We start from the raw sequence: 10067 nt of genomic DNA, 5'->3' as shown, positions 1-10067 counted from the left end.
AGTGCTGCGGGAATTAGGCAGTCAAGAAAGATGTGCTCCGCTGTCTCTCGGGCCAAACAGAAGGGACACAGGTCAATCATTCCTGACGTCGCAGGGACGAAGGCACGCCTTCTGATAGGTAAGATGCCTCTTGCGAACCTCCACATCAGGGAGGCTCGGCGTGCATCGAGGAAGTGGGCTGTAATGTACTGCCAACTGGGTCTTTCTGCACATAACATGTATCTTGATAGGCGGGCAGGGAGCGGAGGGATGATCATATTGATAATATCTTTCAGGTGCATGGTTCGTGGGTCAACGTCAGACGAGTTTTCTTTCAGGTACTCTAAGTCTGTGGCTGCGGTTCGGTAAAATGATAGGGGCGAACCTGCATGCGGGGTGGTGTGGTGTAGGGCCTTCTCAGTGAATGTTCGCAGCCGTGTCGACAGATAGTACGAAGCCATAGCTTTTGTTAGCGGCATGTCGCATTCGACGGCTCTGAATGTACATTTGATGTGCAGAGCCCTTGCGAGAATATCCAGATCGGGCAGCCCCAGGCCACCTTTGAATCTGGGCAGGCAGACAATGGCTCGTTTTACCTTATCGGGGGCTCCCTGCCACAAAAAGCGGTATATGTGTTTCTGGAGCTGTTTTTTCTTGTCTGGGGGGATGTCAAGAATGCTGGCCACAAAGCTGAGGGTAGAAATCAGCATTGTCTTGATGATGGTGGCCTGCGCAGTCAGGGGACATTTTAGAGCACCAAGGTTGTGGGTTTTGATGCTTAGTTGCTCTTCAGCCCTATTCCAATTTCTAGGCGCTGGCCCAGCCGAATCGAAGAAATATCCGAGGATTCGTGTCTCGCGAGTAACAGAGATCGATTGGATAGTGGTAGGGGAGGGGGTCGCGTTCAAGGCCATAACAGTGGATTTTTTGTGATTGAGGCGAGCCCCACTCGCTTGGCAGTACTCCGTAGTTAATTCAAGTAGTCTCTCCAGTGATGTTGTGTCTGGCACCACCACAGAAACGTCATCCGCGTAGGCGAACACTGGAGTGCAGGGAGGGCCAGCTGGCAAAGGTGTTTTGTGGATGCCGCCATCTCTAACAATCTTTTGCAGGAGGGGTTCAATCGCTATGACATAGAGCAACGGGGAGAGGGGGCAACCTTGACGGACACCCCTTTCCACGGGGAATGGCATTGAGATGCGCCCCTGTACAATGACTGCTGCTTGTGGTGCGGCATAAAGCGCCTTGCACATATTTATGTACTGTACGGGAATGCGCGCGAGCTCAAGTGTCCTAAACAGGTACTCGTGACTCAGGCGGTCGAATGCCTTCTCTTGGTCCAGGGAGCAAAGAAAGCCATTGATGCTGCGTGATTCCATCCATGTCAAAAGGTCTCTCAGAGCCATGCCGTGGAGTTGTACCGAACGGCCTGGGACACAGCAAGCCTGTTGCGGGCCTACTATTGACGATAGAGCAGGCGTCAGGCGTAAAGAGAAACATTTGGCAATTGCCTTGTAGTCCGTATTTAGAAGCGTTATTGGCCTCCAAGCTTTAAGGTCACTGCTCCTGGAAGTGTCCTTGCACAGGAGTGTGATGAGGCCTTCGTTCATACTTGGAGTTAGTTCCCCTCGCTCTAGGGCGTCGTTTGCTAAGTTGGTGAAAGCGGTCTTTAGCGACGGCCAAAACTTTATGTAAAAAGCTGGCGGGAGTCCATCCATACCCGGGCTTCTGTTTGGCTTCATCTGTTTTAGGGCTGTGTGTAGTTCTTCAGACGACAGCCATGTGTCGTCTAGGTTAGGTGCGTCAGTTGCTACCTCCAGCTGGAACGATGTGGGGGTGCAGGGCTCAGCAGCATAAAGTTCGATGTAGAAATCGCGTGCTAAACTCAATACCTGCTCAGGGTTTGTAACAATATGGCCGGTGAGTGGATCTTCGACTGCAGAGAGGGTTTCGTTCTTTCTGGCAAGGCGACGGCGTAGCAGATGACGCGAACACCATGCCTCGGTTTCCCATCGTTCAGCGCGTGCTGTTGCGCGAAGTCTGTCCCAGCGCCGATTTAGAAGACGATGGAACTCCTTACGCAGGGTGGCCAACGCCGCGGGGATGCTTGGTCCCTGAGAAAATTGGGTCGATAGCGCGATGATGGCATCCGAAACTATTCGGATTTCTTCTCTCTCTTCCCGCGCCATCTTCTTCCCCCACTCTTGGAGGCAAATCTTGATGGAGGTTTTCATATTATCCCAGCTTTGTGCATCCATGTTAGGGGAGACGTAACGCTTTATAACTTTGACGACTTCCTGCTGGATACGCTCGTCATCCAGAAGTCGCGTGTTTAATTTCCAGCAACCCTTTTCTCGTGGAGAAATATCAGCCGCACACAAGCGCGTGATAAGCATCTTGTGATCACTTAGGGCATTGGGGAATACCCACACAGAGTGCAGGGAATCAGCTACGCTAGCAGAGACATAGACGCGGTCAATACGGCTTTCGAGACCACGACCAGACCAGGTCATGCCGGCGCGACCAGGTTGTAGTGCGCGCCAAGCATCGGTTAAGTCTAACTCCTCCACCAGATCACGCAAGGCCTGTGCGCCATTGTAGTCTCGTCTAAGCCGCCGCGGTGTACCCCGAAGAGAGCGGCGGTCTTCTTTGAAGAGGACACAGTTAAAATCGCCCAATAACACTATTTTGGCTGGGCCAATAAATCTCTCTTCTAGCCCCTCAAAAAATTCTCGCTGTCCAAAACGGCATGGGGCATATACATTAATGATGCGCATGCCATTGTTAAGGTCAATCGAGACAAAGCGTCCTGCGTTGTCCCTATCTTGGCGTAGGACTGACAGGCCGGCATCTCTTAGGAAGATGAGCGCAACTCCCCCTGAACCCTTCCTTCCGAAACTCCAATAGGATTTTGTGCTGAAACGGAGGTCAAAATTTTCAATTTGTTCTTGCCGCTGAATATAAGTTTCTTGAAGTGCGAGGATGTCGATCTTTTTGGCGCGGGCTATGTCTATTGTTTCAGCTTGTTTCGCTGCTTTAGTAAAGCCGCGAATGTTTAGCGTTGCGAGAATGAAGGAAAAGGCCAGGATGTAGCTAAAGGAAGGAAAGGGGGGAAAGCGCGACCACCTCATGAGGAGGGAGTGGTGTCATGCACAGTGGGAGAAGCGGAAGGTGACTCCGCTGTGGAATCGGCGTCGTAGATGTCCGAGATGTCCGAGTAGCAATCACAATTCGTTGTGTTGCAAATGTGACAGCGATGTTGGCTCGGCATTTCTGTTTCAGTGTCAGAGCTGCTCTCGCTTATTGGTGGAGGGTTTTTCAGAAACGCACGCTTCGTCAACGGCGCGTCGGCGGAAGATTCCGATGATGTTGATGGCGCTGATTTTTTGGTTTCCTTCTTTTTGGGACTCCGCTTGCGTTTGGGGCGCACTGTGGTCGTATCCATGTCCTTCTCTTCATCTTCTTCAGTTTCAACCGATCGGTCTTTTTTTGCGGCAGCGACGCCGGCTGCACACTCTTGTTCCTCTAGCGTAGCGGCCACTGAGGGCACCTGGCAGTGTCCAGTTTCAGTTTTCTTTTCGGGGTTCTGTTCGGGCGCTGTAGAAGGTGCGGCAATGTCCGTAAGCGCTTTCCCGGCAGCGGACGTTGGGGGCACCTCGTGGTCTTCATAGACAACTTCTGCTTGTTTTTCTTCTAAATCTTCAGATGGCGCGGCCGCAGCCATCGCCTCCTTGCTATCTTCCTCGGTGACGGCGTTTGTAGACGCATCACCCTGCGTCTCGGTTTCTTTCGGGTTCTCAGGAGTTGCCAGCACGAGTGCTGGTGCGGGCTGCTCCCAATAATCGGCTGGCTGTTCATTCACGTCTTCATTCCCTAACACAGACGCAAATGTCCTCCTCTTACATGCCTTTACAGCGTGGTCCTCACCACACTTAGGGCACACGGCATCGCACACTTCATGCCCATACGCGCCGCAACGCTCGCACTGTGGCGTGTTGCAACTCGCGCCCATGTGGCCTTCATATCCGCACTTGCGACATACCCTCTTGACTCCTTCATACTCGCACTGGATGGTTGTATCAATCACATCCAGGAAGTTCGGAATCTCAGACTTCATCTCTATCTTTATCCGTCGGATCCCCGTGCTGACGAACGGGAAACCGGGGACGGTCTCGCGGGCAACGCTGACAATTTTTCCATAGGGCTGAAGTGCATTTGCCAACTCTACGTCATGGTGCTCCGATGAGTAGCCAAAGACGCGCACCAGCTTCGCGCGCGTGCCCCGATACTCAAAAGTCACCGCAGTTCCCTTAACATCTACGACGGGATCCTTCAGGAATCTCTCAACAGCAGCCCTAGTCTTCAGGAAAATCTCGAACTTCCCGCCTGTGAAATCTTGAACGCCACCAAGTTCCGTTTTCGAAAAACGTTTCACTAGGATTTTCGTCAGTTCTAGTGTTGTGGTGCCTTGCGGCACACGGCCGAAAAACGTAAAAGGCTTCAGCCGCTTGGCTCCTGGCATTGCAAGAACGCGCCGGCGAGTGCCGGACGCGCAAGTGTCCTCTCAGCGACGCGAGGCAAGAATGGCGGCGTGGACGCACAATAATCAAATCACAGGGCCAGCTGGTCGTGAGACGTGTCAGCACACGTACGAGCGTCGAAGCGAGCTTCGTTGTCGTTTTTCTTTCCTGCCCGTCATGCGCGTTGAACATGCTTGTCGTCGTTCTCTTCAGCAATAGGCGCTGAACATATCAGAGCCGAATACCTGTTTTACAATATATATATATATATATATATATATATATATATATATATATATATATATATATATATATATATATCCCTGCCGTATTACTTTCCATAGCCCTCGGCGTTGTCCTCAACGTAAGTAGGGCCCTCTTTTTAGGCTCCGCGTTTCAGCCCCATAGGCAAGTACAGGTAAGCTGCAACTGTTGTATACTTTCCTCTTGAGCGATACCGATAAGCTGCCAATCATACTCTGGGAGTGCTTGCAAACGTTAAGAGATAGGAAACGTGCAGAGTGGGTCAGAGAAATAACTCGTCACTGATATTCTAGTTGAAATCAAGAAGAAGAAATGGACATGGGCAGGGAATGCAGCCCGAAGAAAGGATAACCGATGGTCGCTGAGGGCAACAAACTGGATTCCAAGGGAAGGAAAGCGTAGCATATACAGGGTCTTTAATATTTCAGGCCCGGGTTTCAAAATAGTTCTATGCTCAATATACAGGACTATTCGAGCTTAAAACTCATTCACAAAGTAGCAAAATATGGTCTACGTTATTTGATAAGTGATTCAACATTCGTAGTTGCCTAGATTTTCCGGAATCGACGAAAAACTGCTCTCGGCGGCGTTCACTGTTTTCGCACAATAGAGTCGAGGAGCTGCTCTGACATGGTGCGCCATCCCTCAGCCGGGATGGCGCCATCCTGGCCCGGGGGGAAAATGTAGTGTTGTAATCTTCCTTCTAGCCACAGCTAATTTTGTTCGCTCAAACTGCGACTGAGAGCTCCACAATCGCGGCGCACAAATGCGCCAGTCACGTGGTCTTATTTGTATTGCGCGGGCTTTTCTTTGAGCCAGGCAAGAAAGATACACGTGACACTTTCTTTATCGCAATTAATAGAAAGGGGGTTTCTGAAGGTGCTCTACAACTTTCCATTTCACATTTTTGGCCCAAGATGAATATTTATTAAATTTGAAAAATTGACGTAATTAGTACTTAAGTTATTGCAAAACAAAACATTGCCTGTAGTGCGCAAGGAAGCTGGCCGTTGTATGCAACTGATTTGAGTGTTTTGTAATCCTTGGTTCAAGTTAGCTGGGACACCCGGTATATATAAATACCTATATATGAGTGTGTTCAGTTAACGACGGTAATCAAGGCCCCGTGGCCATTTTCTTTGCAATGAAATTTTTATATGTGGTGGCTAAATCTCTCGGCGCAAATCAATGAGCTTAGTTTTGCATGATACGTCAAGGTATTTTCGAAAAAAGTATATCACCCGAGGCTAAAGACGCCTTTGTTGCCATTTCAAAAAGTCGCAAGTTTGGAGATCTGCAACTTCGATGCTAAGATTTTATCATCTATTACTGTTTACTCACGAAATCTATGCAACGTTTACTCTTACAAAAACTTTGAGATATCCGTTTTATTGTGGTCGTTGATTTCAAAAATATCGGGAACTTTGCTTCAATAGCGGCGCGTTACAAAAATGATAATTTTCAATCTTACACACAGGCATGATGACTTAGGATGTTTGCACTAAACCTTTTTCGTTTTATTTTGCGACGTTCTTTCTTGATTTCAGGCAAACATTGGAGCTCTGGACTGCTGTGTGTATTCCGTTAATACACTACAATCACCCGATATTCGAAAACGTAAGTTCTGGGGCAACTTTGACTCCAGTTTAAAAGCAAGCACCATCTTATAGTTTTATTTATATCCTTCTTAAGAATTCTGAGTACCTCAGAAATACTTTGGACTAGAAGGTGTTGTATTATAGTCCATGTATTATACAAATAATAAAAAAACTAAGCAGTTGCCCTGCAAATCCACCCCTACATGCATTCCGGGTAAATTCACGAATCAATAAAGCTTTGCCACTGAAATGTTTTCTGCGATTTACAGGTCTTGCTATTTATTTCTGAAAACATGTGAAGGTCTAAAATTGTCCGTTGTTTCTATATTTTGTTTTGAAATTGGCCAATATTCAAAAATATAACAAAATGAAGAACACTGATTCGAATTAAAAAAAAATGGGCGAGCTTCAGTATTTATCGAAATCAAATACCGATCATAAGTACTTCATAAATATCAGGCACTGAAAGGTTTTGTTTCTTAAAATAAATTTGGATTAGTATACAATTTATAAGGTGCATATATGGCAAGATTTTTATTCCACAGAAGTGCTTATGGCGTCCCCATCCCGAACCCACCAAACTCTATATATGCTTAAAGTGTCCGAGAATATTTTCCTTCATATGATTGTGTGGCACCCTCCTTAATCAAGGAAATGGGTCATCGTCATGTTAGTTTTCTTTGTTAATAGGCATTTTAAAATTCTGCCTTATAAGAGCGCTGAAATAATACACATTCTTACGTGCGTTGCTAGACGCGAAAAAAACAACAACTTAGGGGTGTACGAATATTCAAAATTTTCGAATATCGAATGGAATATCATAATATTCGATTCGTTAATCGAATCAAATAGTGGAAATTGAAAACTATTCCAAACTGTTCGATATCTTCGCAAATTTTCGAATACTTTTCGAATAACTGGCACGAATTAACGTCTCGGTTACCTCCGACAATTCTCGCGAAGGCAGCGTCAGCTTCGTGCAGGCACAGCTTGCTGCCGCAATAAGCCTACGCGAGAAGCAGAGATCACCGTTTTAGGGAGCCTACATGCTTCAGCGTGGCCGCAACACGGTCCATTCGCATGGAAACATTCTTAAAGATTGGACATATCACGAATCGCGGAGGCAACTTCTCGTAGTCGTGTCATAGTTCACACGTCTCTAATCTGCCGAGAAATGCGCTTTGTGAAATGCGCTTTGTTTCACTGCATCTGCACTACTTCTAATGTTCCACCTTTTGGGATATCAAATTTTTTCTTTGTGAATGGTCGTTTCTCATAACTGTTGCAACAAGTTTCAGTCCTAGTCATTAAAGGCTCAAATAAAAACTGCAGATTAATCTAGACATGATCTGCATTTTCTGTGTGATTTCCCCGCAGTGTTAGAGCCTTAATCTAGTCAAGCATTTTTAAACTTTTTGATGACTAGTCTGAGAAAGTCTTGTCTTAGTTGATGTGATGTTGTTTGACTGATGCCATGTTGACAGTACTCAATTTCTAGTTGTGCTTTCTAGTAGTGCCAGGCTGTACTTCTAGTCAAGTTGCATCTAGTAATTTTATTAACTCCTGCCAACTTCACTTGACTTTACTGAGTGCTATTTTCGTTTGCTTATGGCTGTGTGCAATTTTTTGCTTTTAAAAATTTAGACCTTATCTCACCTGTAGTCAAGGTTGACGCAGCTGTACATTATTGTGAACTATATATCAAACAGCATTGTGAATAAAATTGAATTTCAGACACTTTTTAATGTTTTGTAATCAACATGCAAATTATATGAACATAACTTGCAGAGTGTTCGATTCGTATTCGATTCGCTGCTTTCACTATTCGATTCGTATTCGATTCGCTTTTTAGCTACATTATTCGTATTTGATTCGATAGCAAGAGTGCACTATTCGTATTCGATTCGGTTTGGAAAAAGTACTATTCGCACACCCCTAAAAACAAGGTTCCGCCAAGATTCAAAAGCTTTAGAAGCACCCAAGTTGTAAAGAATAGATAAACATTGGATTTAAACACAAATGGCTATTTTTCTATTTCTTGGCTGGAGCTAAACTTTTTTGAGTATATTTTGAAAGAAGGCCAAGGATTGAAGTGTGCTGTAATAAAATAACATACGACTCGATGTGGACGTAGCCATTGGTCCGGTTTAGCTCGACGCAGCTATATTTGAGGCAGTTTTTCTTGTCGTAGAAATCATCACCTGGATTATATACTTTGCCTTTGTAGAAGCACTTCCCTAAATAAGGAAGAAAATGGCATGATTAGTTTACACAATTACTATCAGCAGCAAAATGTTGGCCACTAGTGGCAGCTGTAAAGTTTAACTCTCTTGTGCTTTCTAACTCTTGTGCCTCCGAATCATGGTATTGCGTCAGAGAAGGAAACATAATTACCTACTGTGCTATATGCAGCAAAATTCGCAAGGAAAAGCCGACGCTTTTAGCAGTTTATCCTAAGAGAATGATAGGTCTCTCAAATTGCGGAAGAAAGTAATTGTGGGGATTTAAGCATGGTTCGTGCCTAGTGACAGAGCGCAAGCTATAATTGTTGCAGAGAATTTTTGTGCGGCCATCGTCACAGCTTTCGAACGAACCTTTTGTCCAAATAACTCGCTGTTGTCATTAGCCTCTTCCATCGACAGAGTTATATGGCTCCTTATTCGTCCTCTTCTTTCCTTCTCAAATTTCTGGCCCAGCTTTCAATCTATAGTTCCAGTTGCTGGGCACGGGTCATGTGGCACTGTGCCATGGCGCCGCTCCGTCGGCTTGAAAACCTAGCGCAGCGTAGCTTTAGCTACAAAAGAGCATACTTAACGACTCAGTTTACGGGTTTGCACGACAGCAATAATCTCTCCGTCCACAGTCACTTCTGTGGATCCCTGTCAGTTCAAATCTTCAGCAGCTTTGCATTTTTCAGCTTGATTGCTTGGTACTTTTCTGATTTTCTACGTTGGTGCGACGTAGCGCCATACCAACTGTCGAATGTATGTCTTACTCACATTCCTAACGTGCTACATAATACCTAAGAACCCAACACCTGTGTATAAGACACCATTTCCAATCAGGCCGTCCCGAATCAATAATGATCTCTTCGTCAGCAAATGGCCAAGCCACCAATACAGGGAAAATTCTTTTCCCTCGTCCCTCCAGTAACCTGGTCATATGTTAGCTCATTCACTTGATACCAGCAGATTTGCTAGCCTCACGCGAAAACATAAATTTCTGGCGCCTCTTGCTACGCTTGCCTTCCCTTGAAATGTACTCCTCGTGGACTATTGGGTCCTTGCCTTCGCTTTGAAAATCCGCCACATGCTCATTACTAAAATTACATATTGCCTCGGCCTAATATTTCCCTTAACGTGTGACTAAGAATCTTTTAGAGCAATTTTATTTTCCCAAACACCCCTCGGGAGTACCTATTACATAAGAGGTGGTATGAGCAGAAAAAGATCAATAACAATGATGTTGCGGAAGGCTCTTCCAAACTATATTTGCGCGTGAGATGATTGAGCCTGAAAAAGGAACAGTTTCCATTCGGAAAAAACTACAGAAGCGTTTTATTGTTACGACAGAACGTTCTGTAGTAACATCAGAAATTTCTGTAGTTACAACGAAAAATTGGTACAGAGCTACAGACAACAGAAATATACTAGAGAAATACTACAGAACTACAGAAAAGTACTACAAAACTACAGAAAAATCTGAC

This window comes from Amblyomma maculatum, chromosome 5 (genome assembly GCF_055883805.1).
Source record: "Amblyomma maculatum isolate TAMU_Amacu chromosome 5, ASM5588380v1, whole genome shotgun sequence".
Lineage (NCBI taxonomy): Eukaryota > Metazoa > Arthropoda > Arachnida > Ixodida > Ixodidae > Amblyomma > Amblyomma maculatum.
The sequence above is the reverse complement of the archived record's forward strand: the minus strand, read 5'-3'. Positions refer to the sequence as shown.